Consider the following 22,957-nt stretch of genomic DNA (forward strand, 5'->3'; position numbering starts at 1 on the left):
CTACTTCTCTCTCAGACCTCACTGTCGGGAGTTGTCTATTGCACGCTAGTTGTTTGTGTGTTTGTGTGTTGAAGTGAGGTGTAAAGTGTTCCCTATTAGTCAGCATAATGCGCCGTACGAAAAGGGAATTCGGCATTGAAACGAGAGCAAAAATTGTTACTTTACGTGAAGAAGGCTATACAATACAGGAAATAGCCGCAAAAGTGAAAATACCCCATTCTACAGTACATGATACCTTAAAACGATTTGCTGAAACAGGATAAAATCGCTCACGAGCAAGATCTGGACGACCTAGAGCTACTACTGCAAGGGAGGACAAGTACATTATAGTGACAAGCAAACGCAACAGGTTAAAACAGTGCCCCAAATACAATCTGAAGTGAACGAAACTCGCGAAAAGCCGATCAGCTATGAAACTGTCCGGACGCGGTTAGTTACTACGCGACTAAACGGTCGTGTAGCAACTAGGAAACCGCTCTTGCGCCCTAAAAACAAAAATAAGAGATTGTTGTAGGCAAGAAAATTTGCAAGCTGGGGGCCAGAGCAATGGAACAAGTGCTTATTTACTGACGAATCAGTTTGAGCTCTTCAGTCATAGACGCAGGGTTTTCGTGCGTCGCTCCAAGGGCGAAAGACTGCTTCCGTCGTGTATTTTGCCAACGGTAAATTACGGGGGGGTTCTGTGATGGTGTGGGGTTGCTTTGGTAAGAATCAAGTGGGGGATTTAGTGCAAATACAGGGTGCAATGCAGAAAGAACAGTACCATCAGATTTTGATCAGACACGCAGTGCCATCTGGGAAGAGGTTCGTCGGTCATGGTTTCATCATGCAGCAAGACAATGACCCAAAACACACATCCCGACTTTGTAGAGGGTATTTGTCAGCAAAAGAGCAACAGGGAGATCTCAAGAATATGATATGGCCCCCACAATCATCGGATTGTAATCCAATTGAGTTACTGTGGGATGAGCTTGATAGGGCAGTTCGAAAGATGCGCCCCTCTAGCGAGAAACATTTATTTGAGTGTCTTCGCAAAGCGTGGATAGGAATCAAGCCCGAAACTCTACAGAAACTAATACGGCGAATGCCCAAAGTCTGTAAAGCTGTTATCACAGCACGTGGAGGCTACTTTGATGAATCAAAGATTTAAATTTTTGACAAAACAATGGTCCATTTCTGTTAAATTTCTCTCAAATTTATATTGTAGGTTCCAGATAAAAATAAATTCCAGTGATATGTCTTTGTTTTTTCTCGAATACACATAAAGTATACGTAAACCTACTTTGTACGGAAACTTTTCGGGGGTAGTGTATATTAGATTTTCAGTTTATTTATTTCTACTCTTCTTGAACAATTATTTGTGCAGTGAGTTCCGAAATGCAATGAGTTTGATTTTTTTTTTTGTTTTCTTTGGATGTTGTATTGCTGGTACTTAACATCCAAAATTTTTTCATACGTAGTTTTACTTAAAACCAAAGAGTGTTTTTCTGTGTTTTTCTGTTTCAAGTTGGTTCTGATCCCGGAATTTAAACTACGTATTATTCTGCAATATTGTTCCCGTTTGTTGATACGTGCACGAGATATGTTGTAACATTTGATACTGAACGCTGTAGAGAGTTTTCAACAGCACAATTTCATAGGACATGTGTTATCTGGTGTTCTTTTGGAGTCACTGCCAAATATAAAACTGTAGTTTTGTAGCTGCAATTCAAGAACAAGTTACACACGTCGATGCCAAACCGTAGAATTTAACGAAAAATGTTTCCTGTAAAAGTTGTTTCTTTTTCAATAGTGCCTCCAAAGAAATCGAAATTGATACCACTTTCCATTTGAAATTTTGGAGCTGACCCCGCGTAGTAGTATTCCCTCTACGCCACTGGATATGGAAGTATCACCATTTGATTCTTCACATACGATTTGGTAGTTCAATTTTTTGTTTGAAATGTCTACGTGCACTACGAGCCGAGAAAAATGCCTGGGACGGGTGGTCTGATACACCCGATATATATATATTTGTATTGTCACTACTGTTATTGTAGGAATCCCCTCAGAAAAAAGATATACTGCAACAAGAGGTCAAGTGTGTGGATACGACTGCCATCGGAAACAGTTTGTCGTGAGTTTAGCCGTGAACCGCACCTACATTATTGTCTTGGAATGGTTTATTTTGTTCATCAAGTTGTTAGGATTGAAACCACAACAAGGATAAATGACTAATTAGAAACCCTTCAAAAGATCGAAGGAATTAATGAGCGTAAGCGGGAATAAGAAGGCTTCTCCATTGAGGTCTGAAAAGAGTATTTAAAACTCCGAATAACCACTGCAAGACATTACGCAAGGAGACAACAAAAAGCATTGTGCAAAACAACGTAAATATAGTGTTAGCTGTACTCGTAGTTTCATAAACATTGGAAAAGAAACAGTCCATATTTCCAGTATGTAGTATGTTATTAAGAAATACTATCAAATCAATCGATGAAGGCTTCGAACCTCAAACGTCACTTTGAAATTAAGCATGGGGATTTGAAACACAAATCTTTGCAATATTTTGAAACAAAACTGGCCAACGAAAAATCAAATATATCCTAATTTTCAGGATTTAATTTGATGGCTCTAGAGGTATCTTGTGAGATCAGTTTAAAAATAGCTAAATAGAATCTAGTTCTCATACATTTATCACTTCGTTTCGACAGGAAAATAATAGAAATGTGAAACGTCAAGTTCTCTTGATATCCGAAACTTGGAAAATGAAACTTCCAACTTTAGTGCTAAGAAAAAGTTCTATACAGTATCGCGTCGTAAAGTTTTTGCTTGCCAAGTTGCTCTCAACACTAAAATTGGAAATTTCACCTTTCAATTTCCGGATTTTGGATCTCACCGTTTGAGATCTTTTTCCTTTTTCTACCCGAACGAAGTGATAAATGAATCAAAACTTCGCTCTAATATTCACATTTATATTTTCGGTGGGATTTGATTTATATGGAGAATTATTTTTATGTGTTCTTTGAAATGAACTAAATTTAGTGGTATGATTTTAGTGATTTCTTCTGTAGATTTATTTAAATGTTCCTTACTTCGTGAAAATTCAATTTGGGAAGTATAAGTTTGATATTTAACCCCTTGCGTTCCTGTGACATCCAGGTGGATGTCATAAAATACTCCGTTGCAAAATACCAGTGACAGCCATGGGTGTCATGAAAACGTATCCTTTATTAAGTGTGGCATTAATCCTGGAGGTGATGACATTTTGTAGTGGATGCAAGGCATGAGTTAGTTCTACTGTTTTCTTCTTAGGTGACAGCACTTTACTGACAGAATAGAAAAAAAAGTAATGTTTTGTCTCAGGAGATATCAGGTCTAAGGGAGCATTCAATTAGGACACGTGTATTTGTTTTGACGATAAACAATTGACAACTTTGAGAGCAGAAAGAAGAAATAAGAAAATAAACTTATATTTGATCTCCGATCCGTGTTGCCAACTTGAAGCACCATAAAATCCCTTCAGAACATCAAAATTCCCCTTTTTCAGCCCAACATATTCCACAACATACATACATACATATACATATATATATATATATATATATATATATATATATATAAAATATGTGTATGTGTGTGTGTCTATGTGTGATCTTTCTAGTGACATCAGACGTCCGACAAAATGGGATTTGTCCCACGGGTTTGTTTCTTAGCAATAAATGAAAACCTGGTATTACAGCACGCACATAGGAAAATGACACCTGGAACGCAAGGGGTCAATAATTAATTTAGGTAATGTTGAACTTATATATGGAAATTAGTTTTTAAAAGGCAAGGGACATTTAACTATACTTAATGGATAAATCAATAAAATCAGATAAAAAATTCCAGTTCATTTCAAATAATACAGAAAAGTAGTTTTTCGTATAAATCAATGGGCTAAAAGAACAAACATGGCGTAGGTACTCGACACCGTTAAAGTAGAATTTGGAGATAGTGAACGGGCTATACCGTGAGGGTTGATCTTGCATTATGGTTTGTGAACAAGCCAACTGTACTGAATTCAATCCCCGGTCGTGATTTGGAGCCAATATTAAGGTGGATCACCATCCGGAAGTCAGTATAAGCATTAGTTCATTGCCTTAAAGGAGCAGTTCGAATTAGAAACAAGTTTTCTGCAATAGAAAGAGTAACAAAAAAATAAGAGACCCGTATTTTTTATATCTTCATAGGCTGTCTCGTTCAGCTTCTATAGGCATTTGTTTTTGATGAATCGTAAATGCTGACGTCACGCGTGGGCTATGCGAGGAACTCAATGTGGGTCAGCAACCACTCCCTTTTACGTAGCTGATAAACCTTTAATAGTGCAGTGGATTTAATAGCTTGTATTTTGGGTTCGTTAGCAGCAGGGTTTGAAAAACCCGGGTTTTTTGAAAAAGCCCAACCCACCTAGGCCCATGTGGGTTTTTCTGGTATTTTCATTTTTTTTTTTTAAATATTTCAATGTTTTGGGGGTAAAAGCGTTAAAATGTGATTTAGATTTCAACATTATCATTGTCACAATTGTCACAAAAATTTTCAATTCACTGCAGTTTTGAAAAAACGGTCGCCATTTTGAAATTTTACGTTGGATCGCTGCCAAAGTATATACAGCTAATTTAGAGTGTCTCGTACTTCTACTCTGAACATGTCAACTTAAAAGACCAAAAAATGCACTTTGTAGCGTGGATATCCGCTATTTTGAAAAAAGAATGGCCGCCATTTTGAAATTTTACTTTGGTATGTCGCCAAAATCTATACAGGAATTTTAGTGTATCTCGTGCTTGTATCCTAAAAATTTAAACTTAAAAGACCGAAAGTGATAGCCTGTAGTGTGTGGTACAGACGAAAGAACAAATGTAGATCGAATCATCCCAGGAGCCTCATTGACGTTCGCCAAATATGAACACAAAATATATTAATTTAAAACAAAGATATATAATTCGTGTTTTATAAAATAAATGTTTCAAAATAAAATTCACTATCTTCAAGCGTAAAATAAATAGTGTTATTGTTGAATTATTCAGTTGCGACGCTTTGTGCGTTGAGGTGCGGGAATTTTCCGAGTACTTCTTTCGCGACGGTTTCTTTTTCTTCGAAAATGCAGCTTTTTCTTGGTGTACATGGAAACTTCCACTATTAAGGAAGTTTGAATTCAGCATTTGAAATAGTAAGAGTTACGTAATCTTCGGAATTCCGAGCATTAAGCTTTTTAAATTTGACAAGAATTTTTACGCTATTGCTGGTGTTGATTATGCAGAATACTTATTTGAAGATTAGCAACAAATAACTGAACTGAACTGTTGTTGTTGGAAAACCAAATTTTACTGAAGAAAATACTTGTGTTGCCATCAAAGGTACTGAAACAATAATACTAATAGTTTTACTAATGCACTACATATTTACTGGTAGTACCGGCACCTATGGCCTTAAACCCGATGAGGGATAACGTTCCTCCGCGTCGCCGAGTCAGCGACCACACTTTTCACGGAAAGTATTTTCTAAAATTTAAAATTACATATCTTACTTCAAACAGGCTATAAGCATAATCTATACATTAATTTGTTCTATAATTACCTCAAGCTAAGTTTTTCTTTTTTTTTTAATTCATTCAGTGCATTCAGAAGTTTATAAAAGTATTATGTTGTTGTATACCTTAACGTGAAGGCATCTAATTCGCCCAGGAAAGTCCAAAATCTGATAAAAATAACTTTCAATGTAATAACCTTAGTTATACCAACAATATACTAACAAAAAGCTCAAAAACCCAGCTGGTTTTTTTCAAGTGGGTCCAACACACACAAAAAAAACGGTGGGTTTTTTCGGGCTGGGCCAACTTGGGCAAATCCTGGTGACAAGGGTCTTGTTTACCCCGCTCAATTCCATTTACATAGACAATCGGTGTCGTAACGCTGCAAAGTATTCTGCTGATCGGGAATGTTCTTTATGGTCTGTTCTGAATGCGCTGCAGCAACAGATGAACTTACAACCTTTTGTACCCACTGCATTCGTGCTACCAACTGGTATATAATGATGAAAACTTGAAGGGTTTCTGCTTCGTTTCATTTCATGTTTCAAACATTATTGTGTGTGTTATACTTCGAAATAACAGTGTGTTAAAATCCGATGAACCATCCTGTGCAGTGTACTGTTAATTTTTAAAGAATAAATTTTGACAACGGGATGAGAGAAAGGGAGGGAGTCAGAAGAGACAGATTTGTCTTGTGATATGTGAACACTTAACTGGAATACTTTAATCTTTTTGACTTAGAAATAACTCTCAAGACTTACAGAAGTAAGCGATTGGGTTTATTATTCAAGTAAAATATATATAAAAGCATTAACTTGTTTACATGCCTTTTGAGGCCTCTGCTGGATTAATTTGACATCTGGTGGTGATGAACACGTGATTTAAGAAAAGAAAAAAACAAGCTGTACACGTGGAAGAGTCCAGGAGATAAAAGACGCTACCAAATCGATTACATAATTGTGAAGCAACGTTTCAGAAATAGTGTACGAGACGTAAAGACATTGCCAGGAGTGGACATTGATTCGGATCACAATCTACTGGTGGCGGAAGTTCAAACCTGGTTAAAGCCGATCACAAAATGGGAGGAGAAATCGAAAATGGGACTTAGAGCGACTAAGAAATATCAAATGATGATGTGAAAGAAGAGATGGAAGAAAAATTCTGTGCAATGGGCGATGTGGTTGACAATATAGAGAATAGATGGGAAAAAGTTAAACAGATCCTACTTGACACACTCCACAATAGTATTGGTAGGGATGGAAAGAACACCGAGAAAGCCATGGATAACTGAAGCAATGCTTAAGAAGATGGAGGAACGCAGAAGGGCAAAAACACGGACGTCAATGAATACAGAAGGCTGAATAATGAATTGAGAAGAGAAACTGGCAAAGCCAAAGAAATGTACATAGAACAGATATGTAAAGAAATAATGGAACTTCTGCGGCTCGGCAGATATGATCTGATGTATCAGAAAGCGCAAGAATTAGGAGGGAGAGCTAACAAAAGTATACGAACGTTCGGAATCGAAGATCAACAAGGTAATGTAACCACTGACCATCAAAGAATCCTTAGAATTTGGGAGGAACACATAAAAGATCTGTATGATCAGAAAAACCGCCCCAAAGATATTGCGATCGAAGCAGAGGAAGACATGGATGATGATGAAAAAGGACCCAGTATATTAAAAAGTGAAGTAGTACAAGCAATCAAAGACATGCGAAGGAAAGAGGCCACTGGAGACGACGACATACCGATTGTTTGTTTTTTGGTCACATTTCTCGCGGAATACCATAAAATATTCCCTGAAGTTTGGTCACTATTTTCAAACAATCGTGATTAAAATCCGTTGATCTTTTAAAAAAATAAAATGGCTATTGGTGAAATATTGAAACACTGTCTTCCACAATGGATACCGTCATGTCCATGGGATTTCTCGGGGTACTTCCGTTTACTCCAGTCATCACATTCCATCCATTCTTCCATTATCATTCACTTGCCTTAATCATCGTCTTCCTTAGCCTAAAGGGTATACTCGTTGTATGTTACACTGAAATATTTAATTTTTTCCACAATACACAAAGGCCGGCTGGGCTGGGAGTCCCGTTCACCTTATTTCCGCGGCAAAGCGTTTCGGAGACATATGTCATTGTTCAATGTTAACGTGGCCACACACGAAAGTGACATTCAAGTGACAATAGAGTAGAATAGGATTGGCAAATAAATTTTATTAGCCTACTGACCCGGTGTGCCAAACAGGAGACAATTTGCAAGTTATAAAACGCCATTTCCCTTCAAACTTCAACCTCTCCCCAATAAGTTCCCTTATCTTGCAAAATGCGTACATTTTGACCTCATCATTCTGTCGAGCACCCAAGAAAACACCCCAGTACCAAAAATGAAACGTGTATCTCAAAAAATGGTTACTTCAAACTTTTTTTTTTTCCAGAACTGTTCAATTTTGAACTTTCAACGCTCGTAATCTGAACACGCTTGCAATCGAGGATTTCTCCGGTTGCCTAATTGTTTCATATGCAAAAAGGAGTCAGAGTAACACCCCCACGACCTTCCCTAGTAAGCGAAATGAATTAGTATTTTCCACTAATGGGTTCAGGCAACTATTCGTGTACATATGAAAGCTCAAAAACATAAATATTTTTTTTTTCAAGAAGATATAATATTTTACCTAAGCAAATTAAAGTTCATAAAAATAAAGAAAGAAAGAAAAAAGGAGAAAGAACACATAGGCCTATTACATATTTAACGTTCAAAATGATCGTCAAAATAAACTATATATTATAAGTGTGTATAATATTTACGTGGCAACAAGCACTTAACAATTGAAAAGCGCTTAGCTGTTTCTTAAAATTATTCTCCATTTCTCTTCGCTTCCTTTGGCTCTTCTACCTTCTACTTTAAGTTGGATTCATTTTTCTTTTATATGATTCATCCCGTTTCCCCATTTTAAACTTTTATTAATTATAATAGTTTTGTCACAATTCACAGGTTCCACTTTTGGACTTCAAACGCTAACAAGGAATTGCCCTACTACTGTGACTGGAACAGCACACATACAAGTTTGGCAACGAAGCATTATGGCGTCCTGCGCAAGCATGAGATTTAGCCGCTAAAACTATTTCCTTAAACTTAGAATAATATTTGGATAAAATGTAAAACATAACACGAAAAACGGTCATATAATAGCCATATTCCGTAAAGAGATACCACTTGTAAAATAATTTATTCTTAAAAGTAAAAAAATCATAAAACTGAACACAGAAGTAGCAAGATCTAACAGCAAGCGCCATCTTGCGTACTCATCTTAAAACTCATCAAGTTTTCCTCCTATATGTTACTTTTTTTGGATAATAGAATACATAAGCACAGGAAATAGTATCTTATGTTATAGCAGACGCATAACTCTATTTTATAGTGCAATACTTATAATATGTGCCCTTTCGTTACGCATTGGTTAAGCCAATGAACTAAAGCTTATACTGACTTCCGGGTGGTGATCCACCTTAACATTGCAAAATGACATTTGTCTCCGAAACAATTTGCCCCGAAACTAACGTGAACGGACTCCCAACCCAGCTGGCCTTTCTGCATTGTGGAAAAATGAAATGTTTCAGTTTAACATTCGACGATTATGCCCTTTAGACTAAGGAAGACGATGATTAAGGCAAGTGAATGATGGAAGAATTGATGGAATGAGAAGAAGGGAGGAAACTAGAATACCTCGAGAAAGCCCATGGGCATGATGGTTTCCATTGTAGAAGACGATGTTTCAATATTTCACCGCAAGCATTTTTTTTTTTTTTTTTTTAATTTTCAACTGATTTTAATGGTGATTGATAATAGTGGCCCAAACTCCAGGCAATATTTTACGGTATTCCGCGAGAAATGTGACGAAAAAACAAACAATCGGCTAGCGATGATGTATGCAAACAGCGGTTTTCTCGAGAATAAAAGTCACCTAGGTCACAGCTTTGAGCGCACATTCCCGCTAACAATTTTTTCTTTAAATTTCTGGCGCTGCGCGAGCTGTTAGGATCGCCATTTCTGCACGATTATCCACAAATAAAATACCGGCAGTATAAACTAATATTCGTATCCACTGTCAATGTCAGCCTGTAGTAGATAATTTATTTAATTTAACTTCATTTTAACAATAACATTATTTTCTTTATCCACATATAATACTACGTTGTGGTGCGCCCCAGTGCAAAATTTTTGCTGAACAGTTGATCCGGACAAAACAGCATATTCATGACACAGCCTTTTGAGAAAATATTGGTCTCACTTCTAGTCACAGAAGGGGCAGAACACTATAGATCATCACAAGTTTAATTATGAATACCACGACGTTCTTCATTGAATTTTGCACGCCTGGCAAAGTGTTTCCGAGGCAAATGTTATTGTTCAGTTTGAAGGTGGCCACACAGGAAAGTGATATTTGAATGACACCACAGTCGAATAGGGGTATAAAATACATTTTATTAGCCTATTTGCCCAGTGTGACAAATGGGAGGCAATTTGCAAGGTGTAAGACGTCATAAGCCTTAACTCTCTTCCAAATAATTGCCCTTATCTTACAAAATGCGAACATTTTGATCTTACCACTGTGTTGGGTACCTAAGGAAACCTCCGATACCAAGAATGAAGCGTCTGTCTGAAGGAATGGTACTTTAAACTTTCTGCAAAATCTGTTAATTTTGAACTTTTAACTCTCATAATTCAAAGACTCTTTCCATCGAGGATTTCTCCGGTCACCTAATTGTTTCATATATACAGGGTGGCGCAGGATCAGGGAAAATTATCCACCATTTTCTTTTTAAATAAAAACTTTATTCACAATCAGAACAGAAAGAAATGCATGTCACAAGAAAGAGTGTACTATGGAGAAATGTAATTCAAAACATGTTCAATGTGGCCGCCATTGTTGATCTGAACTGCATTTAATCGAACACTGAGGTTATTCACTACTCGACGACACATGTTTTCATCAATTTTCACTGCAAGCCTGAACAAGAAGTCGTCTGAGCTCTACCAAATTGTTGGGATGTTTCGGAAAAATCTTTTCCTTCAAATACCCCCAAAGAAAGTAATCACATGGATTAAGATCACGACTATGAGGTAGCCAAGATTGTCCAGCATGAAACCGGTCTGGAAACTGAGCAGAAATAACGCTCATGTGAAACATTTCATGTAAGAAATCCAAGACGACATTCGCAGTGGGCGGGTTGGCTCCATCTTGTATAAACCACTGCGTGTTGATGGACAAAGCAGTATCAAGCAATAGCGGGACAAAGTTATTCCGGAACATGTTTTTTCGAAGAAGAATGGCGCAATCAGTCCATGGCTGGAAATTGCAACCCACACTGTAATCTTGGGAGCGTGGTGTTATTTTCCATGATTCAATCGTGGATTTTCATTGGCCCAAAAACGCACATTTTGTTTGTTGACCACTCCGTCCAAATATAAATGCGCCTCGTCAGTAAACCAAACGTTGTGAAGGATTCTGCCCATTGCGCGAACACTAATATCTGCTGCTTGTGATCATTTGAGAGTCGTTGCAGAACGGTCATCTTGTATGGATAAAAATGGAAGTCACTCTTCAGAATTCGTTGAACCAAACGTCTTGATATGCCAAATTGCACTGCTGCCTTTCTTGTCGATTTTCCGAGACTCCTCTGCATTGCAACTCTAACCGCTTCAATATTCTGAGGCGAACACACAGGTTTCTGTCGAGAACGCTTCGGCTCCAATATTGTTCCTTCCCTCTGAAAGTTTTCATACAGTCTGTGGATGGTTTCGTTGGAGGGAGCACATCGGGTATTAAACCTCTCTCGAAACCGTCTTTGAACAACAATAGCACTTTTTGATTCATGAAACAAAAGCACGATTGTTGAGCGCTGCTCTGTGGTCAGTCTACTCTTGTCAGCCATCTTGAAAACTAGCCCTCTAGCGGCGGCTGGGTGAGTTAGGTGTCAATTTCTTCTTCAACATTTTAATTACTTACATGAAATGACGATCACGTTCATTAAAATTTTTAATCATTTTATATTCATTGTTGGTAGTAGGGCAAGTTGAACTAATTAGGTTGAAGTAAACGTTCTCTTTTTTCAGTTAGTATAATTCCACTAATATCTTTCGTAGAATTAATACTTCTGAAACAAATAATAATTTTAAAACATGTTTTCTAGGTACTATATGTGGTAAATATTCTCCAACGTTATAATACACGTTTAGCTTGTGATAGATAGCGTTACCTCTTGTCTTTATATCAGAATCATCGTATCGGGATCGTACTTGACATGGTGGTATAACTTGACCTACTGTTATAAAGACGTGAATCATTTTAATGTGCCGATTCTCGGTTCTTGAGTTATGAACGATCAAATTTTGAGTCAGATTCTCAAAGAAAAGAATAAACGGAACTCTTGGATCGAGATCAAGGCATAGTGGTGGACCTTTATTTGGTATACAAACGTGTAAAATATTTTGCTGGCTTTGGGTTCCTGATTTATGGCCACTCAAATTTTGAGCCAGGTTTCTGGGGGAAAAAAAGTCGGAACGGGGTCTAACGTAGATCTTGACTTGCTATATAAGCGTGCGAAATATATTGTGAAGACTTCCGGTTTCTAACAAGGGACATCACCCAATTGTCCGGCTCCGATTTCAATGAAATTTCTCTAGCTGATAGAGGACATATATGAAGGGTAAGGGGAAAAAAGAAGGAATGTCACAAAACTACATTTTCGAGAAAACGGCGTTTTAACATTGAAAACCGTGTAAAAAGAATAGGATTATTAAATCTTTCGCCCCTTTTTAGATGGACATTTTTACATCTAGGCATGCATGGCATATACAGTCAAATAGTACCAAGAGTCGCCAATAGATAGGACAAAGCACCCGAAAAAGCACATACATGGACATTCCTAGTTTTTTCCCCTTACCCTTCATATGTATTACTTGTGATGACAGAAATTTTTGCCATCGTGCATGTTTTCTATTTTTTATAATTTTTAAGAGTTGTGATGTGGCTATTAGAGATTATTGCAGAAGTCCCTTACTAACCTTTGTAAACGTAGCGTTAATGAAAGAACAACCATGTAGATACATATGAGGCCTAGGGGGAAGTTGTATGGTAGGTATGACCTTGGCCGCAGCCATCTTGAAATCCGCCATTTTGAATTAAGGTCAAGTTTTTAAAATGGGAATAGGGTAATATGATACATAATTTCGGGATAGAATTTAATCAGGAAGACAATGGTGAAGCTAGTTTTGAGATACACCTATTTGGGGAAAAGTTACAGGTATTTAATTGTTCACTTACTACGTGCGGAAGTCCCTTATCTCCGCTACTAACCCAGGTATTAATGATAATAAGTGGATAAACGCTTCGTTAATACATATTATGCCTAGAGGGTAGTGATACGGTAAGGGTATCCTTGACGGCAGCCATGTTGAAATGCGCCATTTTGAATTAAAGTGAAGTTTGAAAAATGAAAACCATAGAATGTGACACCACATTTTAATAGCAAATTTTCCCAAAAAGCCAATGGTATGCTTATTTTTGTTCTATAATTAACCAGTGTGAATTTAGGACTGCTTCTAATGAGCACCAAACTTCCATTATTGGATCTTTCAAATTGGCAACACTCCTAGTTTTCACCGCATGTTCAAAATTCCAACTTTCACTTTGCAGTTGTTGCCACGGCTCGTGTTTTCTAAATTTATTACATTTTTTTAAAGAGTTGTGATTTGTCAGTTCATGAATAGTGGTGGGATAAGCATCCAGCAATCTTTCTGAATTTTGAAGACTTGCCATGTAATTATTTATTTCCTATGCCATGTAATTATTTATTTCCTATGCCATGTAATTATTTATTTCCTATACCTGCCCTTCAAAACCTCGTTATTGACATGAAATGAAATGAAATCTTTGAGTTTTACGTCCCACGGTTATGCCGGTTAGGCTAAAGGAGACGGTGATGGTGAGTAATGAATGAAATGGTGGAATGAAGAAAGTGGGAGGAAACGGGAGAACCCCGAGAAAACCCACGCACACGGTGTTTGTCCACCACAAAGTTCACTTGGCAGGGGCTGGGATCGAACCCGGGACCCCAAGCACCAGAGGTGAACGCTCTACCACTGAGCCACCGCGGCGTTATTGACATGAGTCATCGCATAATGAAACAACTCCAACTTTGCATTCAGGTAATACCGAAGACGTAGCTTGTGTAGTAGATGAGACGAAAAATCAATTGAAAATTCACTTCAAAAAGGAAAACGAAATTTGATTGTTGTGTAAATCAGGGGAATTTTGTTTTGTTTTATATTTATTTCCTTATTGTATATTTATTTATTTATTTATTTATTTTCTATGGCAGTTTTTTAGCTAGTTAGACAAAAAAGTCATTCGTTTTCTAGCGATTGTTGTCGATGATTCATGATTGTAAAATTTATAATCAGTATTGATCGGGCACTCAATTAAATTACACCTCTTTATAAACAAGTTACCTGTTTTCATATTATGTTCATGGTACAAACAATGTTGTGGGAACAGTTATATAATGTCTCTGACATTTTCGCGCATTGCTGCTGTTTCTTAAATGTTGTATTTATTAAAAATATTTTATTGTTTGTCGATTGCGCACGTAGTAAGTGAACAATTAAATGCCTGTAACTTTTCCCCAAATAGGTGTATCTCAAAACTAGCTTCACCATTGTCTTCCTGATTAAATTCTATCCCGAAATTATGTATCATATTACCCTATTCCCATTTTAAAAACTTGACCTTAATTCAAAATGGCGGATTTCAAGATGGCTGCGGCCAAGGTCATACCTACCATACAACTTCCTCCTAGGCCTTATATGTATCTACATGGTTGTTCTTTCATTGACGCTACGTTTACAAAGGTTAGTAAGGGACTTCTGCAATAATCTCTAATAGCCACATCACAACTCTTAAAAAATTATAAAAAATAGAAAACATGCACGATGGCAAAAATTTCTGTCATCACAAGTAATACATATATGTCTTCTATCAGCTAGAAAAAAATTCATTGAAATCGGAGCCGGACAATTGGGTGATGTCCCTTGTAAGTTATAAACAATCATAGTTCTAAAACAATTCATTGGGCATAACATGTAGGTAAAATGTAATAAATACAGTGTGTTTCAAAACAACACCGACAACGTTTGGGAGGTGATTCCTGACACCAAGATAAGACAAAAAGTAAAGTCCAACCTGGGCACACAAACGTTTCCTTTCGGAGTTATAGGCTGCCGAAAGCGTGAAAAATGAAATTTAAAGGTCCACAGTTCCAAAACTATTTGACCTACCGTAGTCGGGTCAAGACTTCACTTAGAAACTAATATGTGCGCTATCCAAAAGTACATGTTTCAGAATTGTAAGGTACTCATGCAACAATTTTTATAGAGGGAGTTAGGTACGGTCATATAAGCTGAAGTACTCACCAAGTATCTCTCTAAAAATTGTTTTGTGTTACCTTGGTGTCAGGAATCACCTCCCAAACGTTGTCGGTGTTGTTTTGAAACACCTTGTACTGTTTACATAACAGTTAAATGTCATTCTTGTACAGAAAAAAATAAATAAATAACAAAAATCAAATCAAGGATTTTTTCCCACTATGCATATGCGTTTTTGAAAACTCACTTAATGTTTACCTTACGAGGCAACTAAAAATAAATAAATAGTAGTAATAATATAATTTACAAAATCATTAATTTGACATAGTTACACATAACTAGTGTGTGGTGTTATCATTGCTCCGCTCTGTTTCAAATAAACAATTGTAAAAGAGTTTATCGTTGATACTCGGCGTGTGCTTTCCCAATATCTATATTTTAGTTTTCGCATCTTATTGAGGAGGACATGCGAATGTTGTGTTGTGTGCTGTTTCAGCTTCTGACCGGCAACTTTCTTATTTACTATATGTCATACATAATTCATTTTAACTGATTTATGTAGAAGGGAAGTTTTGATGACAAGTCCTCAATTATTATTACTGCTCTGTTCGTTTTATATAAATGCAATTAAATGTTACTGTACGAACTTTTAAAATAGATGTTTTGTAAGATTCAAATTATGGATCCCTTCAAACAGCAATCGCACAGCGAACACCACATCACAAAATGGAAAATGCAAATGTACACTCATGTCCAAAATTATTGTCGCACATCTATAAATATGTTGTAAAAATATAACTTGATAAGGAATTCGCCCGGTATTTCTTATAATGTTAGTATGTGTATAATCGGCAAAGACATGTATGCAGCACATTTCATGTCAAAAAAGCAGTAAATAAGAACAATAAAACTTTCTTGTCCATTTAGCAATATTTTGTTTTACTCTTTCTAATTTTCGTACTTATAATTGTTTTCCTAGAAAATTGACCACAAATATACATTTTCCGATTATACACATAGTATCAGTATTAAAAGCACCCTGCAAAATCATTATTAAATTATATTCTTACAACAAGACAGTTATAGATATGGGACACTCATTTTGGACATGGGTGTACATATTGGGTTGATGCGATTAAAATGTGTAATTGACTTGTGTTACTTTCAAACAGAGGGGATATGGGATGCCTGAGGATCAGGAACATTTTCCCCCCGTCAAGAAGTGAAAGAGATGGTAGTCAGTGAGATAGACGTCAGGAGAATATGGTAGGAGATGAAGAGTTTCATACTGCAACATAAATTGATTGCACCGTCTTTTTGGACAATTGGACATCTTGACGTGCTCTTTCGAGGAATAAAACGTCAGCATATCTGTTGAACATTGGGTGCTTGGATACATTTCGTAGGGTTCAGTATTGTAACGGTCTACAGTAATGGTTACCCCTCAACTAAGAAGGACATGGTGGGATTAGCACTATGGTACTTCTCTGGGGAGAGTAGTTTCAGGAACCGGGCTGGAAGTTAATAAGAGTCCAACCACTGTCCCAACTATTTATGATTATCGTAGCAGGTTCATTTTTCATTAGAAGTGACAATTTAATGCTAAAAACTTGCATACATTTAAACGGCGATACTTATTGGCAGGTGTCAGGCCATGTAGCCACGTGAGTCCAACTTTTTCACCTTACCGATTGCGCTGTCCTGCGAACAAAAGTGGCATGATGTGCACGAAATTCGTCTGGAATTGCAAAAATACTTCCAAGGGTCCGCTTCCATGGTGTTGCTGAGGAGCTCATCGGAACATGCTGCTGGTAGGTAGCCGCAGGCTCAGTTTTCAGTGTTGTACTGACATGAAATTTTAAAACCAATGGCGTTCATTCATCGCTCCTGGCCCAGGTGCACTGTTTGTTTTTCACGGCTAGATGTGTAGTATGCTCCAATCTGAATTTCTACAGGAAAAAAAAAAGCCACATTTGTGTGTTCTCCGTGGTGTAGTTTCACGTGATACTGTTCAACAATCTGCCTCCGTATCTGTTTTATGAACATGCACGAAGTTTGTGACGTACACATGACAGCGGTCTGTTGATTATTTTAGTTGGAGAGGGTTGTTCCCCACTAGACGTATAATCTCAAACGTTTCTGTCGCACCAACCACTACAGGGATCTGCATAGAATTAAAATTTATGAAGAATCGAGCGATGGAATAATCCCATTTAAAAAATTCACGTTAAATTTTGTAGATTTCAATAGCAAATTATGCAGCTTTTTTCTCTTTTACGTTTTACTACAATTCATTGCTTTGGATTATTCAATTAAGAATAAACGGTGAATTTAACCCCCTCCTTTCTAATGTCGGGTGGGTAATCCCGATTTAAAAAATATATATGCTGCACGATAATTTTCGTAATATATATTGATGCAATTTGGTGCATATATTATGAGGTTTCACAAAATCCTAATCTCCACTCCTTGGATTACCTTGAATTGGAATCAATCGAAAGCGAGATATTGAACTTATCCCATCCTCTTCCAAGGTTTAAAAAGTATGTTCCACGTTAACTTTCAGAAATTTTGTTTGTTGCACAATATGATATATTACAACGATATTGTATATCTATTTTGTGAATTTCTTCTATTTTTATATCTTAGTTTTGGGCAACGGTGCATAAAAGTGCACAATCTGTCGTGTAGAAAAAGAAGAAAAAAAGGAATATATATAATGTTATAGATTCTAAATATAAAGAAATAAAATTTAACGTTATTAGCTGAAGATATACAGTGAAAGTCATAAGTATTCGTACACCGACTGCAAGCTATGACTAAATGCCCGTAGCTCCGACTTTGTTGGAGATAGAGCATTGAAACAAAATGCATTGCATTTTCCATTAATTTCTTTATTATGTACAATCCGCGGCAAAAAACCTGCAACATGAGCATATAAGTTTATTGTGAAATGACGAAGTCTTTTGCTCCAAAATAAGTGTGCACGGGAGGAGGCCGAGGTTTATCCTGGTGTGATTCGTTCCACTTAGACGTTATGTTCATTCCCTGTGCTATGAGGCGTAGTTTCACAATAAACTTACATCCTCATGTTGCAGGTTTTTTGCCGCGGATTGTACAAAACAAACGTTCTTTGAATGCGAAAACATAGACAAATAAAGGCAAAAGAAACAAAAATAAACATTATTTTGATGTGTCAAAATTATTCGTACACTTACAAAACGTCCAGAAAGATAGTTATTGCGCATGACTCAATACTTTGCTGGGTTCCCTTTGGCCCTAATTACAGCTAGAAGACGCTTCGGCATCGACTACACCAAACGTCGCGTATCTTCGACTGTTATAGAAGCCCATTCCTCTTCGAGTGCAGTTTGCAAAGGACGTTTACTTGTAATGCTGCGCTTGCGGAGTTTCTTTTCGAGTAAATGCCATAAATGCTCAATCGGATTGAGGTCAGGCGATTGAGGAGGAGTGGCCAGATGCTTTGGCACATTGTACAGTGACCAGAGCTTTGTATTGTGTGCCGTATGTTTGGGATCATTGTCCTGTTGAAACATAAAGTTATCTTGCAGGCCCATCTGATCAGCACTAGGACGTAGATTTTTCTTCAAGATGTCAATGTACATATGCTGATCCATAGTACCGTCGATAATTGTCAGCTTTCCCACTCCCGAAGCACTCATGCACCCCCAAACTAGCACTCCCCCACCTCCATGGTTGACGGTTGGCCGCAGATTTTTCGGGTCCATCTCTTTATTTGGCTTCCACCACACCATTTGTCTACCGTCGGAACCAAAAACATTAAATATACTCTCGTCTGAGAATATCACTTTGTCTCAGAAAGCCACATCTTTGTTCACGTAAGCTTTTGCAAAATGGAGCCGCTTCTTCCTATTCACTTCGGAAACAAAAAATTCCTTCCGAGCAACACGCCCATTATACCCTTGTTTGTTGAAAGCACGACGCACAGTGCTTTCTGAAACTGACATACCTGATTTGGCTGCTTCTGCCACCATATGCAGACCAGTGATTCTTGGGTTCTTCTTACTTTCATTCAGTAGTATACGCTCACATCGTCCAGTGATCTTCCATGGACATCCACTTCGCGGCATGTTTTTGACTGTATTTGTTTCGCAGTATCGATCTATGATTGACTGCACGGTCGAACGTGGTCTTCCGATAATACCTGATATCTCCCGTAAGGATTTGCAGTCGTTATGAAGCCTTATAATTATTTTTCTTTCTGCTTCTGTTGTCTCTGTCCCTTTTCGACTCATTATGTTTTTCGTCTTGAATCAGTCTTTGATCTTGAATGATGTTTCGCTGGTCTGTGGTTGTGTTTAGCTTTGCAAACCACCAGACGGCGTTCTAACCGTCTGAGGGCGTGAGCAACAACTCGAACAGCTGGACGATTTTGCCTTTAATTTCAGTGTACGAATATTTTTGACACATCAAAACCATGTTGATTTTGGTTTCTTTTGCCATTATCTGTCTATGTTTTCGCATTCACGGAACTTTTGCTTTGTACATAATAAAGAAATTAATGGAAAATGCAATGCCTTTTGTTTCAATGCTCTATCTCCAACAAAGTCGGAACTACAAGCATTTAATTATAGCTTGCAGTCGGTGTACGAATACTTATGACTTTCACTGTATGTTGATTTTATGTGTATAATAGGTACTCTCCGTTACCATAACAGCAGACAATTGTTTATTTAAAACGTTGCTATGACAACCATCGAAAAAAGGAAAAGTATTATTAATGAAGTTAAGTGAAAAGGAATAAAAGCTAATAGTGTTACAAGGTGACTTGTCTTATTTAATGTATTTTGACCGTGTTGATATATCTAAAAATTACACGAACTGTGGGCTGGAATGTAACATAAATATAATGTTACATTTCAGATGGTGGTTTACCGACCAGGACCTTGAGATTAGTTAAGCAGTCTCAGCATAATATTCAACACGAAGTATACTTTGCTCAGAAGTGGGAAAAGAATTTATAAAAACATAAAAATGAGTGTTTGTGGAAATGAAAATATAAATGAAGAAGGTGGTGATGTAGAGCTAACAAGTATTGAACTCTTCAACGAACGTGGCTGATCTTATAAGACAGCTTAGCCAGCAAATATCTCAGCAACAGCTAAACATAGATACCAAGCTGGAGCATATAGCACATGTGACACAACAAAAAATGGAACAACTAGCGCAACATATGAATTCAAAGTTTGAGCAAATAACTAATCAAATGGATAGTAAATTGGAACAAATAAACAAACAAATACATTCCAAATTAGAACAAACAGATTATAAGATGGAACAAATTTTACATCGATTTACTGACTTGCAAAATTCGGTGGAAGTGGTAGAAACTGTAGTGAATGAACATACTGATCAGATACGGGAATTACAAATGCTATTAAAGAGAAATTTAGTACGGCAAATGGTTATCGAGTTCCGGATGTCAACGTCGAACCTATACCATGTGTATTCAGATTAGTGGTGGAAGACAGTAATTCATCCGAAGGGTATTCCGAAAAGGACGATAGTGAAGCTAGTCTAGAGAGAGATGGTAGAAGAAATCACTCATCTCACCGCCGGAAAAACATCTACGTAAATTCCAAACATCGTAAGCATACTGGTAAAAATAGTCCTTTTCGATTTAGTGAAATCATATCCCTAACAAAATTTAGTGGAAGATCAGATGACATACCGGTCAGCACTTTCCTAGAAAAATTCGAGGAAGAGTGTGATTTAATGGGAGTAGATAAATATAAATTGTTGAAAATTTTGCCTCATGTTTTATTACCACCGTGTTCCGTATGGTTCAAAGCAATCCGAAGCAATTTACGTAATTATTTAGATTTTAAAAATGCTTTACTTTCTAATTTCGAAAATGATTTTATGTTGGCTAACAGAGATGCCTTAGTTCGAAATACACATTACAACCCAGAATTAGACAAGAGTCCCACTGATTTTGTAATATCTGTATATAATGAATTGAAGTTAATTAATCCATACCAACAGGAATCAAGAGTAATAGCATCAATTCGAATCTTGTTACCTTCTTTATCGATGTAAAGTTGCAACAAATGTTGATTTCTGCTCAATGCGTTAATATCAACCACCTTATTATGATAGTGCAAAATTTTGAACGTCAATCTATGTTGCAGGCTAATAGTAATCGGAATCAATCCAATACTAATCGCAATCAAGTTAGTTATGTATCTGTTCGCAACATTAATGTCAGGGAAGAAGGTGATCTTAATGCTAGAAATAATAATACATTCCATTGTAACGAGAATAGAACTGAACCTAATTTTACTGGTAATAGAACTGAATCTAATTTTAGGAAATACAGGAATAATAACCGAAATACATTTAGGAATCAACTGAACAATAAGTTTAATTTTAACAATAGATCCATAGGTGGCAGAAATTCTGAAAATAGAAATCAAGGTACCATGGAAGCAAATAATAGGCAGAACTGTATACAAGATTGTGGCGTACAGAGCAACTTAACCGAACCCTTTGGCAATGTAACTTAAGCTAACGTTGTGGCGTCCGACAAAACATATTCAATTGATTTTTGTTTTATTTCACTTTGGATACAGTTCCTATTTCATTTGTTATTCGTACTTTGTTTGAATTCTATACAGATAATAAAAATAATGGATACTAAGTTGCAGCAGGTTGTGGTATTAACACGAATATTGCTTACTAAAAGTTATTATGCCCGAATAAATAAAACATATTATATTCTAACCCACATAAACTTTACTGATTCTTAATATGATAATTTCTTTACTTGTATTAATTCTTATGATATTATTTTGTTTCATTTTGTGTATTGTTATAATTTCTTTGTAATTCGTACTTCTGAATTCTATGTAATTTACATTTATGCATCGATACAAATATTGTTTATCAATATTGTACTTTCGCTCAAATGGAAGAAATAAGTTATATAGTATGTCAACATATATTAAGTCCATTTGTCAATGAGTTCTCATAATATTGAACTAAAGAATATGCCTTAGGACCTGAATAATTAAATACGTTAATCGCGTTTTGAATAAGTCCTCTTTGTTGATAAGTTTATAGAAACAAAATGGAATTAATTGTTAAATGAAGAATGATATGGAATTAATATATATATATATATATATATATATATATATATATATATATCGGGTGTTGCAAAATAAGTGTTACAATTCTTGTGAGGTGATTCCTGCCACTGAGACAAGAAAAAAGTTCTCTTGAACTTTCGGCTATCGGACATAGTTTCGGATCTACAAGATGCCGAAAGCGTGGGAAAATGACTTTCGGACGCCAATAGTTCGGAAACTATCCAACGTAAAGAGGGCGGGTAAAAAAATCACTGAAGAAGTCATACCTGCTGTATTGAATTTTGCATGTTTCACAATCCTATCATGCACGCGCAAGGGATTCCCCAAACAAACGTAGGGAGTCCCGGATAATCAGCCAAATGAAAATTGGTCTAAATGGATATGAATTGATAGGGTTTCTACCAGAGATGGGCATTTTTGCTAACCCTCACTCACCCTCACCCTCAATTGACTCCCTCACCCTCAGCCACCCTCGCCCTCAGTTGACTCTTTCACAGTCACCCTCACCCTCAATCGTCTCCCTCACACACACCCTCAGTCACTGTCACCCTCAACCGACTCCCTCACCCTCACTCGATTTCCTCACCCTCAGCCAACCTCTATCAACTCCCTCACACAGTTTCTTTCATGTACTAAATAAACAATAAGGGTTAATATGATTCTCATTCAAGTGATTGAAATTTATATATTGTAATATACGTAGATATACATTATATCTACGGTATAATATTATTTATATTTCATATACTTGTATGTATATATATATATATATATATATATATAATAGATGGCCATTTTGCACTGGGATCGCTCGCGCTCGGGTTCACCAAGACAAGAA

General features: G+C 36.8%; 1 long non-coding RNA gene across 1 annotated transcript in view; it reads left to right on the plus strand.

Annotated features, from left to right (window-relative positions):
- Positions 1–21,691, plus strand: part of LOC145688364 (uncharacterized) — an 84,949-nt gene extending 63,258 nt beyond the window's left edge. Inside the window, exon 4 of the long non-coding RNA XR_014131885.1 lies at positions 19,892–21,691. This is a non-coding gene — a long non-coding RNA (uncharacterized LOC145688364). The remainder of the gene's footprint in view (positions 1–19,891) is intronic.
- The last annotated feature ends 1,266 nt before the right edge of the window (positions 21,692–22,957 follow it).

The sequence above is a fragment of the Thermobia domestica genome, chromosome 6, assembly GCF_964235325.1.
Source record: "Thermobia domestica chromosome 6, izTheDome1.hap1.1, whole genome shotgun sequence".
NCBI lineage: Eukaryota > Metazoa > Arthropoda > Insecta > Zygentoma > Lepismatidae > Thermobia > Thermobia domestica.